This window comes from Colossoma macropomum, unplaced genomic scaffold (genome assembly GCF_904425465.1).
Source record: "Colossoma macropomum unplaced genomic scaffold, Colossoma_macropomum, whole genome shotgun sequence".
NCBI classification, from domain to species: domain Eukaryota; kingdom Metazoa; phylum Chordata; class Actinopteri; order Characiformes; family Serrasalmidae; genus Colossoma; species Colossoma macropomum.
The window spans coordinates 34950004-34972409 of record NW_023494803.1 but is presented as its reverse complement, the minus strand read 5'-3'; the positions used below and the strand labels follow the sequence as shown (position 1 = coordinate 34972409).

The 22406-nt window shown below is 38.6% G+C and overlaps 1 protein-coding gene across 2 annotated transcripts in view; it reads right to left on the bottom strand.

Annotated features, from left to right (window-relative positions):
• Positions 1 to 22406, bottom strand: part of babam2 (BRISC and BRCA1 A complex member 2) — a 104153-nt gene that overhangs the window by 49231 nt on the left and 32516 nt on the right. The gene's annotated exons all lie outside the window — the stretch shown is intronic.

Here is a 22406-nt window from a genome sequence, read left to right as displayed (position 1 = left end):
ACATCTAAAATACATGATATTAATAGTGGGGTGGCGAGTAGGACAGTGGTAGGAGAGGTGAGTCAGAAACCAGAAGGTTCCACGTTCAAATCCCAAGACTGGGCTAGGTACTTAAACCCCCACTGCCCCACCTCCCCACGTAGCACTGCACTGCTCCTAGACTGGGTATAGTTAGGCAGTTTCTTCATTTATGTAGTAATTTTCACACATTCACACTACTTGTTCATCTAGTTTTTATATTTGCAGAAAACTGTCCTGTGTCTTTGAGTCACCACTGGCCCTGTGGGCTGAGGCCCCTGAGGCCCCTGGGCACTGGCCCCACTGGCCCAGTCTGTAATCCATCCCTGGTAGGACGTACGTTTCAGGCAACAGAGGCAACAGAAAAGACAACACACACAGATTCAATAGTACAAAAAACAAAAAACAAAATACATCTCAACCAAAGACTGACCAAATTAGTAGAAAAGCAGTCAGTCTTTTAGATAAACAGACAAATGCTAATGGTATGTTAACTCAGTTAACATTAGCAGCCTGGTCTCTTTTCAGCTTGTATATTTTAGTTCGTGAACAGCCAGTTTGTGAGACAGTAATAAACTGATGCTAAACTTAATAAATTATGTCAAAAGTTTTATTTCATTACATTTATAAGAGTATAAAAATGAACCTGAACTTGAAGTTTATCGACCCTTTCATCGCACTTCAATCTCTGTGGCCAAGCTTTGTACTGTATCTGCTACGAGACACTATGAGATGTTACACAACGTTACATTACGTTTCCACTGTACGTGGCCTTTAGGATTTTAAGGGTTTTAAGGTTTTTTTTTTTTACTAAACAAAGCCCACGGCATCAATGAACCAGATGAACTGAATGGGTAAAACCTGAGGTTTCCTTTGCATGAGAAGAGCAGCTGTGGGCCTTTATAAGCCTTATGACCAACAGAAACATGGCTACCTCTTTGTGGTGGGCTTCCACTTACTGTAACATGTATCAAACTACACTTGGCCAGACCAGAGCAGAACTACTTCAAACGCTGTGCCACCCACAGCTTGTGCAGGTGCTTCGGGCAGAGGCTGGAAGGACCTTACTGCAGCTGATGGGGGCAGGGGAGTAGAACAGGGCGGAAAGGCCTTTATTTGCTGATGCAGCCCTTTGTGGAGATAATACTGTGTTTACACGCCATGGTCTAAATGTATGCTGTATCTGCAGGCTATCCTGAGGGGGAGAGGCTGTAAACACGTGCGTGCGTGTGTGCGTGCTTGCAGAAACACATGGAAAGGAGGTCACGACATGGCCAGGTTGCTTTTTGATGTAACATGCAGTTGTGTCGATATCCCTTCTTCTCTTCTCCTCCCTTTACTCAAACCTGCAGAGCAGCCAGATGTTCAAACAGTGTTTCCATATGACAGAGTCTACAGAAAGACCATAATATTGCTCTAATGAGCTTCATGCCAACAGCCGCGACAGTATAATCATCCTCCTGATGATGACCTCCAAGTGATTAAGCAAGATTAAGCACTATAATGGGATGTATTAGGTGTAGTAGGCAAACTTTATGATAATATAAATAAAACAACCAATATGCATCTGTCTACTATATGCATAAAATACATTTTTCAGTCAAGATTTTGTGAGAAATGACGTGCTACAAACACAATGATATCAGATGTACTGGCATAAATCTGACTGGTTTCCACTATTCTATTAAACATTATTGTGTGATTTCCTTTAAAGAAACAACCACAAAAGTAAGAAAAAAAAACTGTCCTAAAATTTTATTAAATTGGCTTGTAAAATTACTTGTTTGTGTTAACTAGTCTTGCTCTAGCAAGTCAAGGACATTGACCAAATAAAAAAAAATAAATAAATAAATAAATAAATGCTGGTTTTAAAAGTACATTGTATCAGAGTGTAAAAACCATCACACACAAAAGTTTGACTACCCTGATTAAATTACATTTTGTTGATTTTCTAAGCAAAGATATGTTAACACATTCTCTATAGAGAACAAACTTAAATATTGCAAATTTGGCAAATTTGTGTGCACAATTTCTATTTATTCCCTGAGTTTAAAATGTTGGGAAAAAAATGAACTATATAAAATATATAAAATATACAATAAGCCACAACTTCTGCACCGACCATTTTATGTAATTTTTCCCTCGTAATATGTTCAATTCCACAAATAACAGTAATTGTGCATTAAAGTGTGCAGGGGTGTGTTCTCTGTAGTGGATATGTTAACTTACTTGTAATATCAAAAATATGCAATCTGACCAAAACTTTTGCATACAACTGTGTCCTATCGAAACGTTGGTGTATTGTTACACCACTACTACTTGTGTGCTGTTTAGCTTCGAATATATTTTTTAGGTTTGGAAGATAAACACGTTTATTTATGCTGTACATACAGTATGATTGATTGCAAACTGTAGGAGATAAGCGCAGTCCTTAAAGTAATGTATAGGAGGGAGTGCTCTGGGTGTGTACAAGGGGCTTTGTAACCAGAACATTCCCTCCGTTAACAGTTGGTATTGAGGCATTATATGGAGCAAAAGCAAACAACACAGGAGAGTACTAAATCAGTCTAACTGATGCTAACAAATTCACCCTGAGAAACATTGCCAACCATACCATTAACCACTATCAGTAACTCATGTAAGATACGCAGTGTGATGTAAATTTCAGATATACAATATATATAAAGAATTTTCATGACACATTCATGTATGCAACATTCAAATTTGCCTCCTTCCTCAGTTCAGTGGAGATTAAAACACTGTTGTAATATCGGTGATTTGCGCACTCCCACTATTTTGCAACAACAGACATATTCTTGCAACACACACCGGATGCCCTGCAATGGAGTCAGCAAAATCTTCTCCGTATTACACACTCCTCTGTTATGGATATGATCTGCAGAATACTAGACTAACTGGTTCATTTCACTCTGACTGGGCCTCTTTAGAATGCAGTGAGACAGCAGGTACAACTTTCAATCACTAGCAGGTCATTACAGGATACTTCTACCTTTAGGCCAGGGGTCTCTGACTCAAATTACTGGAAGGCCACAAGCTAGGTGGTCTTCTCCAATTGCGGCCGGTTAAAAAAATGCAGGGAAAAGTGTCCCACATTTTTTTTTTCCAAGCATGTTTTTGTTCCAAGAGTTTTAACTACATATGTACACTCATTTCAGCTCATCTTCGTCAGCGTTGATTAGCATTTCTACTATAGCCACAAACTACTAGGTACTACTAACAGGAAGAAGAAGAGGAAAAGATTAATAACAGTAGTAGAAATAGTATTGGCACATAGAGTGAAGTTATTGCTTTTAAGAGTCAGCAAAGTTTAAATTCGAATATCAAGACACCTAAAAAAGTGTGTGTGTGAAGCAAAATGTGGAAGGTTTTCTCTTGATTCTAAGCTTATCGCACTTTACTGATTCATACATGTGATTTAACTCTAGGGAAAAAAAAACAGTGACCTTTGACCTTAACACTGATGCTGATTTTAAGGTGACTGTAACTCTTTGACTCACTGTACCACTGAACTAATGAATCACCTCAGCTCTCCCTTTTGGAAAAGAATTACTCAAATCTTTTTGCACCCGAATGCAAATCACATACTTCAGGCATGACCAAACATATCTTCTACACCTGCGTCATCAACTGTACTACTCATAGTTTAATCTGGTATCATCAGGTTATAATATTAAGAGAAAACTGCTGGAGTGGCAGTTTTCTCAACAGTTAACATATATAATATATAGTCGTGTGCAAAAGTTTGGGTGCCACTAGTCAAATTGCATGCTTTGTTGATTTTGTTGTTTAGACGAAAATACGTCAAGACATCCTCTGCAGAGAACACAGTTCTGAACATTTTAATGCACAAATACGGTTTGCGTACTGAACTTGACATCTTGGGAAAATAATGAAACATAAAATGCAGCCTGTGTAAAACTTATGGCACTGTTTATATTTTATATATTTCATACTTATATTTACATATTTAAGTTTGTTCCAGGTAAAGGATGTTTTAACTTATTTTCCCTTACAAAATCAACAAAACATGTAATTTGATTGCAGGTGTGCAAACTTTTGCATACAACTGTGAGCAAATCAACTAGCAATGGCAAAACGCCACCTTTTATTTTCCGATATGGATATCGGAACGACACAGAATTCAGTATCGTTTCTTTAAAAGCTTTTTTTATTAATTGAAGTACTTCACTTAAGTCAAACATCTTAAGTGAGGTGGGCTATCAGGCTCAAACTACTGAAAACTCCAAACATTTCTGTATGTCATGATCAGACAATTCATCAATATGAATCAATACACACTAATGTACCATTTAACAACATGCACTGATTTAGTGTTATTCCCCCACAGGAAACAGCACTCGGAACTGATGGAGCAGAATCTTTACCCATTTAATCAGCTTCCATCCCAACAACCTGATGCTATCCCCCAGCTATAGTCTTTCCAACCAATTTGACTCTTGTTTGTGAACTTCCACTCTGACATTTTATTTTGATCCTCAGGCCCAGCCCAACCTATAATTTGGCCGCCTAAACAGCAGCATAATTGTTTATCAGAGCGACAGGCTTAGCTGGTCTTTTCAGCGCTTCATCGCCTGTTGCATTAGAGATCCCCAAACCTCCAATTATCTATCTTTTTTTGCCCCTTTTTTCTCCCCGCACTCTAAATAAATGTGACGCTAATGTCAGGGGCATCTTAACTCAACTTTGGGCTCTGCCATTCTTGAAGAATTATGAAGTGTTTGGAGAAATCTTGCTTACCAGCTTAATCACATTCCATAATGCAACCTTATTAAAGTGGAGTTTCACTGATTTTTTAAAAAAAATTCAGCACAATTCAAATGCTGAGATATAAACCGCTTCATTCAGAAAAGATTTAATGTGAAATGGTGCATTGTAGAGAAACCTGTCAACTTGAATTTCTTAATCTTCCTGTTTACAGTGCAAATACCGCCATCTTACTTACTACCCAAAATGTCCAGTGCGTACTTTATCACTGACACGATCAATTTTGTTATCATGATAAACAATATGCTTTTCTAAACATATCGTGGACATTGTCAAATTGTATGCTTCATCAAAAAAAGATGCATAATTAGTCCTGTTTAAATGGTTTTAGCACAGTGCAATATGTGAGCTAATGAATAAAAATCATTATACCCATAATTCGTGATGTGGCACTATGACTGCATTGTGACTGTGTGTCAAAATATTGTGACACATATCATCAATTGTGAACATCTTTAAATATCGTCATATGATATTTCCACCAAATCACCCACCTCTTCACCTGTATTCACTTGAGTTTTTATATGTAATATAGTTAGTAATAATAGTAGAATTGGAAATGGTTCTCAAGTGATAATCATAGTGCTAAACCTGAAAAATGAAGTTTCTTTGGGGACTATTTGGCTGCACAGCGCCCTACATGAACCTCTCCGCTAATTATGCTTTTTTTAAATGAAACATGCAGCTGGACGATATCCATGATATGTTCAGAAAAGCATACTGTTTATCACAACAACAAAATGTATCATGTTAATGATAAAATACTCACTGGTCAGTTTGGATAGAAAATAAATGGCTCTTGTATTTTAAAACAAATTTAAGGCTAAAACCTTCAAAATACTATTGCAAAACAATGTCTTTGGCATTAAACTGTATTCAGACCTTTTTCATGTAATCGCTTTATGTGATGTAGCTTTTAGAAACATTAAATGCTTTGGATGTTGGGTTCCTATCACCACCAATGTGAACTATTCTGATTGGTGTTCTGAGAAGAGAACTTCAAACGACTCTTAATAGCTTTACATTTTAACATTTGAATTACTCAGAAACTTTGAAAACTCAGTGGAATTCTCTTTCAATATAAACAACAGTGTTTGTGTCACAAACCACAGTCTGGATAAATGCAGTACACTTTGCAATTTACACGTCCTGTTCCTTTGTGTGCTGTTCACATTCAGCCATGATAAGGTAACAATCGAAGTGGACACAGCCCACAAAGGTGACCACCCAAGAAACCTACTGCGGTCTCTCTCTATTCTTTTAAAGAAGAGTGGGTGGAGTTTGGCAAAGACAGAGGCTGCTGTTCGGGGCGAGAGTGCAGCAAGGTGAAACACCAATCTCTGCAGAGGGAACCTGCAATTACTTTATAGCTCTTAAGATTCCAGAGCTCTTAGTAAGTGTTTACTGTTGCAGGGCACGATCAGCCTGCAAATTACAACTACTGGCTCCGGCATCAAATGCTGTGTAGTCACGCACAGGGCAGGGTAGAGACTGTGCCCCTTGCTCTGAACTCAGCTGGGCACGATATGTGTCACATGGGACTGCCAAGATTCGAGTAGGAAATCTCAAAGCTAAGAAACTTTTCAAACTAAAAGCAAAACTGCTACATCTGAACAAAAAATAACTAATAAAAATTAAGTGTCACATCAGCACTGATGACGCAGTCCTGCTGGTGTGGCTTTCCTGGCATTGATGATGACTACGTTTGTAGTCTCATGATTCATGAAAACATTCACAGCCAGGCATAGTTCATTAAGCCATAAAACATTGCATAAACGTGGATAAGCTGTTGAAGGCTTTGAAAAAAACCCAGATGTGACATCTTTAAACCCAGATGTGACATCTCCAAACAACGGATAGAAAGTATTTGTTTAGGGTAAAGTTAACAACACAATAGTGCTAACTATTTGGTTAAAGATAAAGCTTGTATCTGACATACACAGAAATGGGATGAGACCAGATTGGGTAGAGAGCACTACCAGTTGCAGTGGCTGACTCTTGGGCATCTAATTATATCCTTAATGGTGACCTAATGAAGGGGGGTTGGAGTCACAGCCAATGATGTCATGATCACAGTCCTCTAAACAACACTCCTGTCAGATCCAGTTGTCCATGTTTGCACAGCTTTGGAGGAGGGTGTGTGCACACGCATGACTGTTTGTTTGAATGCGTGCACTTCGCGGGCCGATGAGAATATGAGCGTTCTTGAAGAACACCATGGCAGAGCATAGCTAATCTGTCATCAAATGACTCAGCAAACCATGTTGGGCCAACAGTCTTCCAAAAGCGTCACAGGAATGCTCCAGGAATTTCATGCCGCAACCGTAAAAAGAATATTCCAAACTAGCATTATATCTTCTTTGGAGAATCACTACATTACTGTGCGAAATTCAAGGACCACCCTATAATTTTAAACTTTCCAGTCAAAACGATGATTGAATACCAGTTATTTATTTTTAAACACTGGAAAAATGCAAGAAAAAAGCGAAAAACATTTGTAACACAGAACAAAATTACACAGAACCCTCAACAACAACAAATAAGATCAATTTTTGTAGTTTTTCAAAGGAATTTGCAGGGATATTTTTACACAACTCCAAAGTTCAGTCTTAGAAGTTGGTTGCATTTTCTCCTTTTCATGATCCAAGTAAACTCAAATATATTCAATGATGTTGAGGTCTGGACTCTTGACTCTGGAGTGCCCAGTCCATTGTTATAATAACACCAGAAGCTTCTTTGTTTGACTTGCAAATATTCTTTTTTTGTCCATTTCCTTTTCTCAGTAATGACATTTTGACATCTACACATCCTTTTATACCCATGGTGTTGAGCTGCTTTCTCACAGTGGAGAGGTGGACAGAAACACCTGTGTTTTTGTAAAATCTGAAGAGTTTCTCAAAGATGAAAGTACTGTTCATCCGATGGGGACAGTCTACCAGGTCTTGCGTGTTGTTGTTAGGACTCCCATTTTCTCTAGATCTTTTTATCATTTTTTTGGACTTCAGTTTTGGAAAACTCATGAAAGTGGATTATTTTACATCTAATCTCCTCAGAAATATCTCCTGGAAAATGAATAGCTTATGTACTTTAATGAAAGCAATTCATTTTTCAAAATTAAACAATTTTGTACAAGAATTCCGTATCTTCAATGTCTTTTAAGAGTCTATTATAAGTCTACTACTGTGAGTAATCTGAAGGGCAGCTGTTCCCAGAAAAAGTTTTAAATGCATTCTCTTAGCAGATTGGTGACAAAAACATGAACAACAGACTATTCACAGTAATTAACCTATTAGTTAGCTGTAAGTCTTTAATCGTCCTAAGATGACGTACGAGAGAAGCTGCAGTGGTTTCGACCTCAAATGTCAGACTTCTTTAAGGGTATTCTGTAGATGTTTAAAAACACTGCTTGTATCCAAAGTGTGCTCGATCAACTCCACTATGCTTTCAGTGATGACATTAACATAGGGGACTCCCAAAACAGTGCATCCTGTTGTGAACTGGTTGTGGTAATAGACAAAACAAACAGTAAGAGAAGTGCTGGTAAATTCAGGTTAGTTTTGGAAACTTACACTGGGAAACATGTAGCAGTTTCAGACTTTGTTTGAGTAGGCCTAATTTGGTACAAATACGGGGTGGGAAACGTGAGAACATAATCAGTAGAGCACAGTTGTCTCGGGATAAAACCACATAAAAGCATAAAAGCTAATAAGTTTGCAATATGACCACTTTGGGATGAAGCAAGACAGTAAGTTAAAGCTGCTTCCACAGTCGTGTTAATGTGAGAGTGGATAGAAATCCACCATACAGAAAAAAAAACAAATAAACAAGCAGTGCAAACCCCAGCATGACTGCAAGCGGGAAGCTGAACAGCGTTTGCGGGCGCTGCTGTTTAAGTGGCTTTGTGTCACTCTCCTTTTTCCTAATCTGAGCTTTGCTGGATTGGGAGAACCCGTCTGAGGTGTTTTCTTTTTTGTTTTTTTTCCCCCAGAGGAGATGTCAAGTGCTGAGATTGATAAGGCTCTGAGGCAGTGAAGAATCTTTCCTTAGCCCATCACTGACAGCATGTGAGCTCTGCCTGTTTAACATGATCTTTAGGGAGAGAGAGTGTTCAAAGGCTGGAGAGAGAGAAGGAGGGAAGAGGAACGTGTATGGATGTGCTTATAAGCGTGTGTATTTGCTGTTAAGTCCGTGTTTGTTTACTTTAACGCCATGTCACTCAGATCCATCAACAGCACTCCCAAGACATTATTGTTCAACTTAACACCGAACCTGCAGTTTATCACACTAATGCCACTCAACAGCTTCCCTCAAGTCTCAAATGAAAGAATAAGCACAGTTTGATCTAAAAGAAAGAACTGCATGCACAATTATACAACCATTTTAAAATCTGTGGGTTTAAGCAAACATAAAGTACTGCTCATGTAAAACATGGTCACTGGCAAATGCAGTCTACAGTGCCGAGACAGAGTCAAGCCTCTAGATCAGGGGGTGGCAACAGGCAGCTCTTTTACTGCCCTGTTGCGGCTCCAAAGCAGAATTAGATTTGTAGGTAAAAATATAATAATCCTCCTTTGCAGTAAAATAAAGCTCTACCGATCGTTCAACACAGTTTAACAATAAATGGTCTTAAACACTGGAACTGTATAATGTATAACTGCTAATTCACCCTTTAACCCTGCAGGTTGGCGCACAGACTGCTGGGCACATAGCAACACAGATGACGATCTCACCTAGCTAGTAGCTAACAAAAAGGCAAACAAAGATTTAAGACGAATATTGATAATTTGGAGACAAATGGACTTATTTGTGTTTATAAACACTCAGCTGGTTTCTTGATACGTTTAATCTGCAACGAGAAACTGACAAACACTAAAAAGTCACAAAGCTGAAGTCAGTTTCTTGCTCGAATCTTTCCGTTCCACCTTAAATGGTGCAGCAGTTACATTATGGTGCCTCAGGTACCATTTAAGGTGGATCCATCCATTCATCCATCCATCTAGCTATGCCTCCATCCATCCATCCATCCATCCCTCCATCTATCTTGTTAATAAATAATGTTGGTGTATTAGTTAGTATTCAGGTAAAGTGTACTGGTAAAATATCACTTTATCCCAGCATGACATTTTCCGCCAATCAACTCAAGTGCTTCAAGAAAGCAATCTAAAACCATGTTTGTAATAATCCATCTCTGTCATTGTGTGTGAACACCCCAGCATGTGATACACCTACACCAGGGCAACACCCACTAACATGACAGCATTATGTTGGTTGCACTGTTGTGCTGAGAATGGTCCACCAACCAAATAATGTCTGGTCAGGGGTGGTCATGGGGTGATCCCTTTCCATTGATGCGTAGGGCAGAGGGGGGCTGAATAATTGTGCAGCAATAGAAGGGGTTAGTCAGTAACTGTAAACCTATAAAGAGAATCTATATGGTAGGAGTACCTAATAAAATGGCCTACAAGTGTACATACAAGGCATACAGGTAAACAGGGTATATACAAGGTAAATCCAAGGCATATCTAAAAACTGGCGACTACAGCTAATCATATGAAAAGTTTAAGGAATTCTAAACCTTTGAACTGTTCTACATCAAAAGGAAGAACCTCATTAAAAATCAGGGCAAATATTACAGGAACATAGCCTAGGGGCATCGGCTGATCTGGGGATTTAAATTGAATACCCACAGATGTAACGCTACAGATTCATATATTAACACAAACACTGGTGTTAAAATTGACGGAGGTGTCAAAGGTGGACTGAATCAAAGCACCAAGGCTTTAGTTAGCTTCACGCACAAGACATGGGGGTCAAGCACAGGAGGCTATGGGAGCATGTAAAATGCATGTAGCAGAGTGCCTGGGAGCAAAGCACCTCTTAAGCCTGCATTTGTGCAAGGAGAGAGAAAAAGGAAAGCTGCGAGAGCTGCTGGAGGGGCTTCTGTTTTAGCTCTTCATCCGCAAACATTTGCATAAAGAATGAATACATAATAAGTGAGGACTTAGGATTTAAGAATATCAGAGCTAAAAATAGAGCTGTGTTTTTCCAAACTCTACCTTCGATGTCTTTGGCTGGAGATGCTTTGGGTCTGTTCAGTGTACCTAACTTGGTAGGAAAACAGGAGACACTGGTATGGTTTATGTGATAGAAGAGAACAGTCTAACACTTATGCACTCCTCCATTTTGTACTGATGAGATAATTTAGTCCTCTTTGAATAAAAAGTGCGTCAAAAAACCTAATTTACACACAAAATAAATTATTTTCTTTAAATATTGACTCAGAATCTTATATTAATGATTTTTATTTTCTTAAACCTGGCATCTCAATTGCTTATTTTCGCAAAATATTGACTTGCATCATCAAAAACACAGCTTACTGTGTCAAAATAATGACTGTGTGTCTAATGATCCATTGTCCTAAAATAATTACTTACTTTCTTGAAATTTAATAACTCTTTATTTTTACATAGTATCTCAAAATCATATCTCATAAAGTAGGACACTGGGATAGTAAGTCTATATAAATCAATATTTTGAGAAAATAGTAATTTTTGGGACACTAAGTAAATATCTTAATAAAAGTCACCGTTTTGAGATATTAAGATAATATTTCAAGAAATGTGTCATTCATTTAAGATACTAAGTCAAAATTTTGACATCCTGCAGTATTTGGTGGGGTATCCATTACTTGAATTAAGCCAGTGCAAAACTAAAGAAGAAAGACAGACAAATTGTTGTTGCGGTGGAAAAATATTGCTTTGATTTTTGCCTAACTATTCCTTTAAGATGCTAAATAAAGACTAACTGGACATGGAAAAATCCTATAACCTGTATATAACCTGTGTAAATTCTGCATTAGAGCAGAGAACGCTCTTGTTAAGCTGTGCCAAGGTCACACTTATTAACGTCATCCGGTGCCCATACCTAGAAATATTTATGGTCTAATTCCATATTAGAGCTAATTCTTAACGCTGCAGGGAGACTCTCAGCATCTCCAACACTGGCATTAAACCATTCCTTAAACCTCAACCCCTCAATCCCTCTTTTAATAGCCCCCCTCTCTCTCACACACACACACACACTCCCTCTCCTTCTTTCTCTAGTGGGCATGTCAATGCTTAGTTTAAAATCAAATCGTCCCCTTGGCTGCCTAAATGGAAGCAAAAGACACTGTTTATTAACTCCTGCCCTACGGATCTGAAGAAGTTTGATCTTCCTCATTATTCATTCGCCATGCCGTTTTAGAAAAAAAAATCTCTGCCTCTATTTGATTCACTGTATTTGAAATTGTAATCAAGATTTTAATTGGCACAGACAGCTTGAAATGAACTGTAGCATACAAGCTGCTTGATGATGGGGTATCTACAACCTCTGTCTTAATCTTCTGGTTGCTGACAGAACAAGCATTGGATGAAAAAAGCACTTAACTCTACAAGTATTTTTTTTTACATGCCTTAAATCAAAATGAAACATTAAAAAGACAAGTGGAAATAGACAGAACATAGACAGAAATAAAGGAGTTAGCATAAATAACTGAGAACAGGCTTCTGCATAAATCAGGCCATGGTAGAGAGGCTAAGGCAGAGCCCTGAGGGGCCACTTCACCCCAGACCTCCTCTGCTGACTCCCGCCTGTGGAGTTTGAATGCATTTAAATCAAGGGGAAAAATAATTCGGAAAATAATTAGAGTAATACTAATTAGGCATTTGTGCTCTAGTCCTTTATCTAAGTTGAAAGGGCAGGAGGAAGGAAGGCCAGGGGTTGCTGAGGGCTAAGCTGCTGCCCCAAGGCAGGACATGACTGCTGGCTGGGTATGGGCTGGACACTACAAAATCTGTTTGATTATTAGCTTTGGACTTTAGAACAGAAGAGACCTTTTTGGTTCCAATTTATTTTGACAGTCCACTAAAGATTATCTCTGATTACTGATCACTCTATAAACTCTTTTATAGATTAGTTGATTAATCTAAAAGACGAATTTTACTCCAGAAAAATCAAACTGACCAAGTTCTTTTTATTTTTACAACAACAAACTAAATCCTTACACAAAGAAATGTGCTTAAAATAACAGCATGCAATAATTAGATAAGGTACACGTCCCAACAAGCCCAACACGCACAAACACACACACTTCAACAACAATCAGCACAGAATAACTCCAGATTCTAGCATAAACAGTTTCTCACTTTAAACATGTATTCAATGGAAATTCTAAGGTAGCAGGCAGACGACTTTATGGCTTTAATGATGAGTGTATTTAGCAGCTACAAGGACAACAGATTTCCCTACCAATGGTCATGCAATAAACATGAATAGACAACACTGACGGTGGTTTTGCCTTTTCCAGTGTTTCATACAATCCAGTTTCCCCTCAAATTCACATTCCCTTTACAAATCAAGTCTTCGGGGACGAGCATTCACTGAACACAAATCAATGCTAAGCAACACTGGAACAACGGAAAGCAAAAAGTTTCAAGAAAGGTTAACATTACATTAACATTACATCATTCATCATTCATTCTGCCAAACGTTTTGTTGCTTGGCAGTGACTTCTGTCCAGTGAATGCACATGCCCGAAGACTTGATTTGTGGGGGAGCATGAATTTAAGGAGGAACTGAATCAGCTGCAACACTGGCGGTCCATCATCCAGATTAGCGCCTGCAAGTTTTCTCTTCAGGTGCTCATGCCTTGCATTAGTGTTGCTGTGGTGTCCAATCGAAACTCTGCAATGTACAAACCACCTTAGCACTTTGTTTTGTGCTAATTTAAAGTACTCGCATACTTTTGACGCCTTGGGAAACCTCTTTTAGAAACTTTTAGCAACGTCTTTCACAACTGAGTCAGACTCGGCTGCAGCTGCCATGACTTTTTAAAACTGTAGTGTTGAATGGAGACAGGGACTTTGATGGAGCCAACAATAGCTGATGTACGATTAATGCGTCATGCAAAGCAGTAAGATACGCAGTGGTATTGAGGAAAAGCATTTGTTAATTGAATTGAAGCAGTCAAAAAGGTAAAGTCATATACATAATGCAAAAAACGACGCGTCAGTTTAAAATGCTGACATTGATTCATTTTCAGTGTCATCATCGATTATGTTAACTAACTGTGGCAGCCCTAAAAATGGGCTGCAGAGATAATGCGTTTACTTTTTTTGCACCAGAGGGACTTTGCAGTAGTTATATTAAAAATAGCAATTCACAATGGGATCTAATGGGACTAAAATTATTCCTGTCTGTGGTGGCAAAGAAGGAAGGATGTAAATAAGGACATTTAGGTATTAGGTACACATTCAAATATGATCACACTATTATTAATCTTAAACAGCTTTAAGATGTTTTTAAAATATGTAGTATGTACATACTGTTTCCAACAAATTTTAAAAGTACGCCTCACTCACTGCTCCACACAGTCCGTGTATGGAAATTAGGCTGTCAAACTTTGATTGAGATTTAAGTATGTTTTTTCCTTCTCCTGTAATGTTATTGTTTCCGAGATAGAAGGTTTTGACCCAGCAATGACAATATAATATGCCTATTAAGCTTACAGCACTTTAGCCCCGCCCATTCACACTTATAAAGAATGTTTCAGTCTAGACTGCGGTTTGAAAGAGGCGCAGTACTGGGTGGTCAATCAGAGGCCATTTACGTAAAAAATTCTTAAAGGAACAGTAACAAAAGCTGTTTTTGGTACATAAACCCACACAAATGTCATGGGTGGATGAAAAGCACGTGACCCCTTTAAAGCTTATTTTCCAGTAAATACTTTTAATTACACAGTAACAACTATGAGTAATTGTGAACAATGCACCCGCTGTCTGGATCCACTGACCCTCTTAGAGTTTAAGGGGTTAAGCCAGAGCGCAGGACTGAAGGTTGTATGTTCACCTGCCGTACAGCAGGCTTGACTTGTCCAAAACGATCAGTAGCAGTGGTGGTCTCCCTGGGGGCAGGCGGTGTGATCGTCCTGCCTGCCCTTTAAGCCGGAACACAGGCCCGTGCTAGCGGCTCATGATGCTCCACTGGAGAGAGAGCGATTAAGCTGGTCACGAGCTCTGCAACTCTGTTCAGCTATCTGATCTCTGCACAGCCACGAGAGATGACATTTAGACTCAAGTGGGAGCTCCACATTACACTGAACCATGAGAGCATGGAACAGCCTTTAGAGAAGACTACTACCTGAGAGGTATGCATGTGCGCTGAACTGTTATCTTCTGATCCTGCTGGGTAACATATGCTGGGAGACGGGTTAGAACATTTGGGAAATTTATATTTTTATGATTCAGCCTCCATAATTTTCAGTAGCTTGACATGCTTTGCAAACCTCTAGGTGACTCCAGTATAAATCACATATTAGTTATTTATATATACGATCTGGGCGCATCTCAAATTTCAGAATATGCCTAATCTGAATTACACTCCTTCACAAGTTTAGAACCACCATCCAGAGTTTAGAATAATGTTTTCAAAAATATACAAGCAATTTCGTTGCACATCAATGTATAAAATGTTTCTTTTACTCCACAACTTCATAGGTTTCAAATACTTCATGGGAAGCTGTAAAAAGTTAATATCCAGATTTACTTGTAAAGTGGGGATCAGATCTCAAGACTTGACAAGTTATTGTAAATAGATAATTACAGTATACAATTATCATGTGCTGTTATCATTTGTCTGTTCCAAAAATACTTGAAATACTGAATGAAACATTTAAAATACCATTTAGTGTCTAGTTCACAATATTTAAATGAAGCTGTCCTACAGTTAATGATATTACTGGTATGGTTGGCATCAGTGCTGTGTTTCACTTACTTAAGACTCAACGTCCTTCAGCGACAAACATGAAAATAAACATATTATACAAACACATTCACTGTGGTAGTAACTGGAAATAACTTTGGTTTTATCAAGAGAGCCAAGAATAGAAGTTGCCATTTGAAAAGCTGTAATTGAATGAGAGGGCTATAGTCATGGAGTCAGACCCAAAATGTGTGCCCAGCCAGGCTTTGTGATATTAATTTATTGTGTTAACATGTTATTAATGTCTTAACTTTATCATTATTAATATTACTGTATTCAAAATAATGTTGGTGATCAAATTTCCTGGCAGACAGCTTGACACAAAATAACCCACAGTACATTATTTATTATCATTTAACGTGGGGTTGTTTCCAAAAGACTTGACGTGACATTTGTTGTGCTTTAAAAATTCAATCGCTCACACATTTAAAAATTTCAGTGCTTTAAAAATTGCATCTGTCACACCCTTTCTCTACTTCTCTCTCTAGCGGGCATGTCAATGCTTCTTCTGGTTTAAAATCTAATTATCCCCTTGACTGCCTGAATGGAAGCCAGAAACACTGTTTATTAACTTCTATCCTGTGGATTTGAAGAAATTTGATTTTCTACGTTACTTATTTGCCATGCTTTTTAAGAAAAAAAGAATCTGTAAAAATTGACTCCTTGCAATGACTAAACATTTAAAACTAAAATTAAAAAGGAAAAATACCGTTTCTGATTTTGTTTTCCCTGTGTGTGAGTGAGCCTACACCACACAACAGAGAGTTCACTGTTGGGTGTATAAAACAGAACTGAAAGGTTTTCTTTAAAAAGTCCAATTTTTAAATCATGAGTTTTATCATTTCAATTATAACCTACAATATCAAAGACATTGTCTTAAGCTTGCCTCAGAGCTTGTGAACTGCTTATAGGTGAGTTAGACCAATCAGAGGCAGCCAAACACCCGTGTCCTGTGTGCATGACGTCACAACCACAACTAACTGGCAGTCTGGTTGACTACTTTCAGCATTTAAGTCTAAAGCCAGAAAAAATGGATGTGCTGGTCTTTTTGACCAAAACACAGTTATTGAAAATAATCGTAATTTATATCACAGTCACAATATTCATCAGAAAAATCGCAATTAAACATTTTCCCAGAATCGTTCAGCACTAGTGCAAAACCAGAACTGGAGTTTCAGATCATGGATTAGTGCAGAGTGCAGAGTGCAGAGTGCTCATGCACACAAATTAAAAAACAATACTAAATTCCTTTCATCAATTTCATGGCTGTTGTCGATAATTATCAGTAAATCGATAAGTAGTCTCAGTCCTAATCTTTACATCCCGAGTAAAATGTCTGAAAGGCAAGAGGTGTAATAGTACTCTGTGCAGGGGCACAATCCAAAACGCACTAAAAGAAGTAGGAGGGCATCTTGCCTGCAGGTTCCTTTGTCCTCCCACAAAAAGAAAGTGCTGATGCCTGATATCATCACTACTATAGCACACACACCATTGTCATCCCGCCTTCCCCTCTGCTCCCTCTCTCTGCCTCTTGACTAGTGCAGGCTGGGCTCTTCTGACAGGCAGGCCGCACCCCGGGGGCCAGGAGCGGATTCGGGAAGGTAAACATGTCCAGCCCAGTGAGTTAAAACCAGCGAGACGGCACACTGCAGGCTACGATCGCAGTGCACTACACCATTCTCTCTGAGCCTGATCGCGACCTCGCTCTGCGACTGCACAGGCCAAAGGACACACAAACACATGGACACATAGAAGCAAACCTGAGCACTCAATTCAAAACCAAAAGGCTGGACTAAGTGCACACTCATCATAACAGCAGTCAATAGCAAGCTTTCGGTTTCAGCTGTAAAGGCCTGAAAGTGGAAGGGACCTCCACTGTGATTCACCCAGGCCCCAGGCGGCACAGAGGTCTAATACTTAACCTTCTGACTTCCATCACCTGTTTAGGGGAAGGCCCAGCAAAATGTGTCACACTCTACTATGGCTGACTCATTTCGGGAAGAGAGTAGAGCTGGGTGCATTTCCTGTTTCCTCCCGCACTTAGATAGTACATTATCTTCTTCATCGTTGCTAGAACAAAACTGTGGTAGTTATTTTCTGTTTCTTTTGCGCTCGGCCATCACTGGCTTTGGCTGTGCTGTGTTAAAAGCCTGAGATTAATAGTAATTAGGGCTTTATGATTCATGATTGCATAATTTGAGGACTATTGAGGCAGCAATACTCTAAATTAGCTAATTAGCGGACACGTACATGTACAACGAAAAAATGGTGGGTCAGACATTAAAATTGATTTTCCAATTCATCTCTTTGATATGAGGCAGAACGTTTTCCAGGACATGCTCACAGCGGGCTCGTACTGCCTGGGGTCACATAACGAAGAGCTTCTGGCATTCACTCACTGGGCCTTCAGACAAGATTACAGCTTTATGTCAAAAAAGTGAAAAATGGAGACACAAAGTTTTGTTCCATTTGGGGCTGTCAGAAGATTAAAATAATTGATCTTGAATAATCACATTAAATGTTGTAGTAAAAATTATTAATCACATTTGTCTTATTTGCTCTAATATGACCTAAAGACATTTTTCTATTTAAAAAGCAGTGCATTTTCTTATAGCTATAAGTGAACAAAATAAGCTTCATTAGAATTTATCTATTTCCTTCAATAATTCAACTTAAACCTCAACATAAAATAACGTGAATGCAGGGTGAACATCACTGACGTCCAGTGAGAGCAATACGGGCTGCATGTTACAGCTTCTCTCGTTCTCATACTGCTATATCACGTCATGTTTCAATAGGAATTGGATCTTTCTACTTTGCTGTTGCTTTTGTTAGTATGCTGCTTGTTGATTTATCCATGGTTCTCCCGTGAGCAGTGTCCAGCGTAGTCTGAGAATAGAGAATATTCTGGTAACATTATAGATACTGCCGCAACAGCGCAGTGTTCTGCTTGTAGAAAATACTTCAGACTGCATCATGTACTTCACTGATAAACAAATTCATAGTATGGCAGTAGCTGTAAATAATGTACATTAACAACATGTTAACTTTAACATCATGCATAAGGCAGCAGCTACACCTACATTATACAGCCCAGCATATGTATATATTTATATATATATATATATATATATATATATATATATATATATATATATATATATATATACACACACATTCACTTATAGCTAAAAGAAAATGCACTGCTTTTTTAATAGAAAAAATGGTCTTTAGGTCATATTAGAGCAAATAAGACAAATGTGATTAATCATTTTTATATATGTGTAAGATACATCACATCTGCATTGTTTATATGTGCTTATTCATCAAAGATATTTCACAATATTTGATTACTCTCAGTGGAAATTAGTTTTTTGTTTTTGATCCAATCATACTTTAATTTTTATTTATTTTTACTGAAGTATTACTTGATTTTCATGTCTTTCTGTGCTTTCGCTTAACAGCTCCACTTTAGTTTACTATATTAACCTTGGTAGAAAAGGAGTGATAAGAGTTTGTCTAGAGGAGACAGATACAGCCTCTGGAACGCCACAAAGTAAACTGGTTCAGGAAGAGAAAAGCCGCATTTTAATTTACGGCAATGATTCAAAACGCAATCTAAAAGATGAAACATGATGGAGACCACAGGCACTCCAGTCAGAAGGGATAAATCTTTGGCAATAGAAATGAGAAGCCTGAGTCTGAAGCACTCACAAAGCTGCATCCTCTGGGAGACGTAGGCGGGAAAACAGTATTTCTCACACATCTTAATCTGTTATGACTCCTGTGTGGTCTGTCCATGCCACACGGCTCATTTTAACATGATGAGCTACACAGACATGAATGTGTGACAGAGAAATGATGGAAGGTTATCGTACAAATGAGAAAAAAAGAAAAAAGGTATCTGGAAGGAGACTAAAGAACTGCTTGAGTGCAGCAGCATTACGCATAAGACCAAGATCCTCTGATTACAGCAGCTCATTAGAAACACAAGCCAGCATGGCAGTGTTAACTAAGCAGCCATTATAATCAATTAACTCACAAAAAGCTTTTTTCAGCAACTAAAGTCTCTCTGAGTTGTTTTAAATCTGAAGGGAGACCTTGAAATGACAGACTTCACTTCAAAAGCTGAAACAGCTGATCTTTTGTTGAGAGATTTCCGCCTTATGACAGGTGATAAAATAGTTACACCAAACGTCCAAATGTATCAGGATAGCCTTTCAAGCACCCATTGCTAACACAGGCTTTCAATTGTGCACACAGAACTTGCATATTCACAAAAAAAGAAACACTGCCAATAGAATGGGATGCTCTGGAACAGCCACACATGAGTCACCATGCCCACTGCCAAGCATCAGCTAGAGGGGTATTGAGCCCAGGATTGAGCTGTGAAGCAGTGTCGCTGAATGCAATCAAATCCTCACAGGTATGTTCTAACATATAATGTAAAGCCTTCCCAGAAGAGCAGAAGCTATGACTACAGCAAAAGGGGAACAAACTCCTTATTAATACCAGTGATTTCAGAAAGAAACACAGGATGAGCAGGTGTCTACAAACCTTAGAATACACAGCAGACAATGGAATGAGAACCTGTATCATCAATCACAGCGAAGACACTTGAGGACTCTATTTAGAATACTTCAGTGCCTTTTACCTAATCTCTACATGCTGCATCTGTAATATATAGTCAATTACTACATTTTAATGTTTACACACTTGAGTAAAAGAGAAGAGAGCCCACTGACTCTCAACACACTTTGTGTGGCAGTTGCTTCAGAAATTATTCAGAATTTAATGCCCAAGGTACGTAACATGCTACACATTTGGCAGATAGAGTTAACCCCTTAAGAGCCACAGGCACGCTGGCGGGCCCAAAGTTTTATTACACACTTCTATAACCTAAGAACAGTTCCAGTAGTTTACAGTGAAGTCCCTGTAGCTACGTTGAAGACGTGTTGGAATATTTCTGTAATTGATGAAATCTAGGTTTCCTGCAAGAGAGACTTTCTTACTGCATGAAACCTATTTTTCCACATTTTCAGGGGTAAACTTGGGAAATCTGTGCTCTTGTAAGCAGCAGAACTCAAAACATCCTACTCTAGCAGTGACCTCCCTGCCACTGCCATGCAGCTGGACTGAGTTAGTCCACTGTGTATCTATGTGTGTGCTGTGCTGTGCTGAGGGACAGCACGTTAAGATACTGATGTTAATGATGGCTGCTGTTTTCCGTATGTTTACCATCATTTCAGCTCTCTTGGGGAGGACAAATACAGCCAAGACTGGAAAAGGCCACAGAGCAAGGGCCTCCTGAGGCCGTACAGGCTTCCACACATACACATACAGACCAGTACAGGAGAGAGGGTGAGAGAGAGGGAAAAAAAGGAAGGGAAAGAGAGAGAGAGAGCCACAGGGTGACTGTGGACGAGAGAAAGGGGGAGAGGGATGGAGAGAGCGAGAGAGAGCAAGAGCAAGAGAATGAGAGAGAGAGAGCCTGCAGACACATTGCAGAGTTGATAGGGAGTGACGGGCTGCTGATTAGTCAACTCACAGCCTCAACGACCACCGTCTGCATGCATGCGCGCACACACACACACACACACACACACACACACACACACACACACACAGACAGACACACACAGACAGACACACAGACACACAGACAAACCACTACATACACACAAAACAGATGCACAAAAACACATGCATCTAACCTACATAATGGGGTGGACGATACACTAAATATACAATATCTCAATACTTCAAGACATTCACGATAGACAGTATTTATCAAGATATTTAGTTTTTCTTGAGGTTTGGCAAGTTGGAACAGACAATGCACCATTTGTGTCATGTTTAAAAAATACTATCAATGATTTATCTTCAACATTTCACATTAAGCGCTGTAATACATCCAATTACACAGGATTAACTATGCTCTCTTTTTAATAACATGCAGTTTGTCATAGAGACAGCAGATGATATTTTTCTTAAAACTTATTGTTGGGGAGGTTGCAGACTTACTATATATTATATACACTATATTTTTACAGATATTATGCATGGGTATAACATATAAACACTAACTTCACATACAAGACTTCCATTACTGTCACGCTATATACTATGTCCTAGTGGGATGTAGAGATTTATTGCTTTGGTCATAAACTGCATCATCCCCAACTGTGCTGTAATCTCCCTCAGCACTCTTAGCCCTACATTTATCATGGCACAGAACATTTTTAATTGCAAATATGAACAAAACTGTCACACTATACAGTCGTGGATACATTTATATACATCATGCTCAAACTGCTTAAATACTCTTCTACCGGAACTACTGTTATCATGTGCCCTTATCATGTGGGCACTGATGTCACCACATGGCCTACTTCACTTTAAGTTTTGCAGTGTTGCAAGCAGTTCTGTGCCATTTTCGAGCAAGTGACAGAATCAGATTAGATTCGTTCTTTTTCCTCTGATATCTAAAGCACTTATGACCATATGCCTGTGTTAACCTTACAGCTATTTATCTGGGTAGTAAGTAATTATTTGCTCATGAAGACACTAATGCTAGAATAAATACTAATAATATTAATATAATAACTAGTGATTTAATGTATGTCGATGTGTTTGTGTAACCCTTTCCAAATGTATTTTTGAGGAGTGCCAGTACTATTTGTAACTATAATTAAATAACTTGTTTGGCTAATTAATTCTTCTTTATATTAAATCTGGTGTGCTGCTGATGAAACAGAAAACATCCATGTGATGGCTGTGGT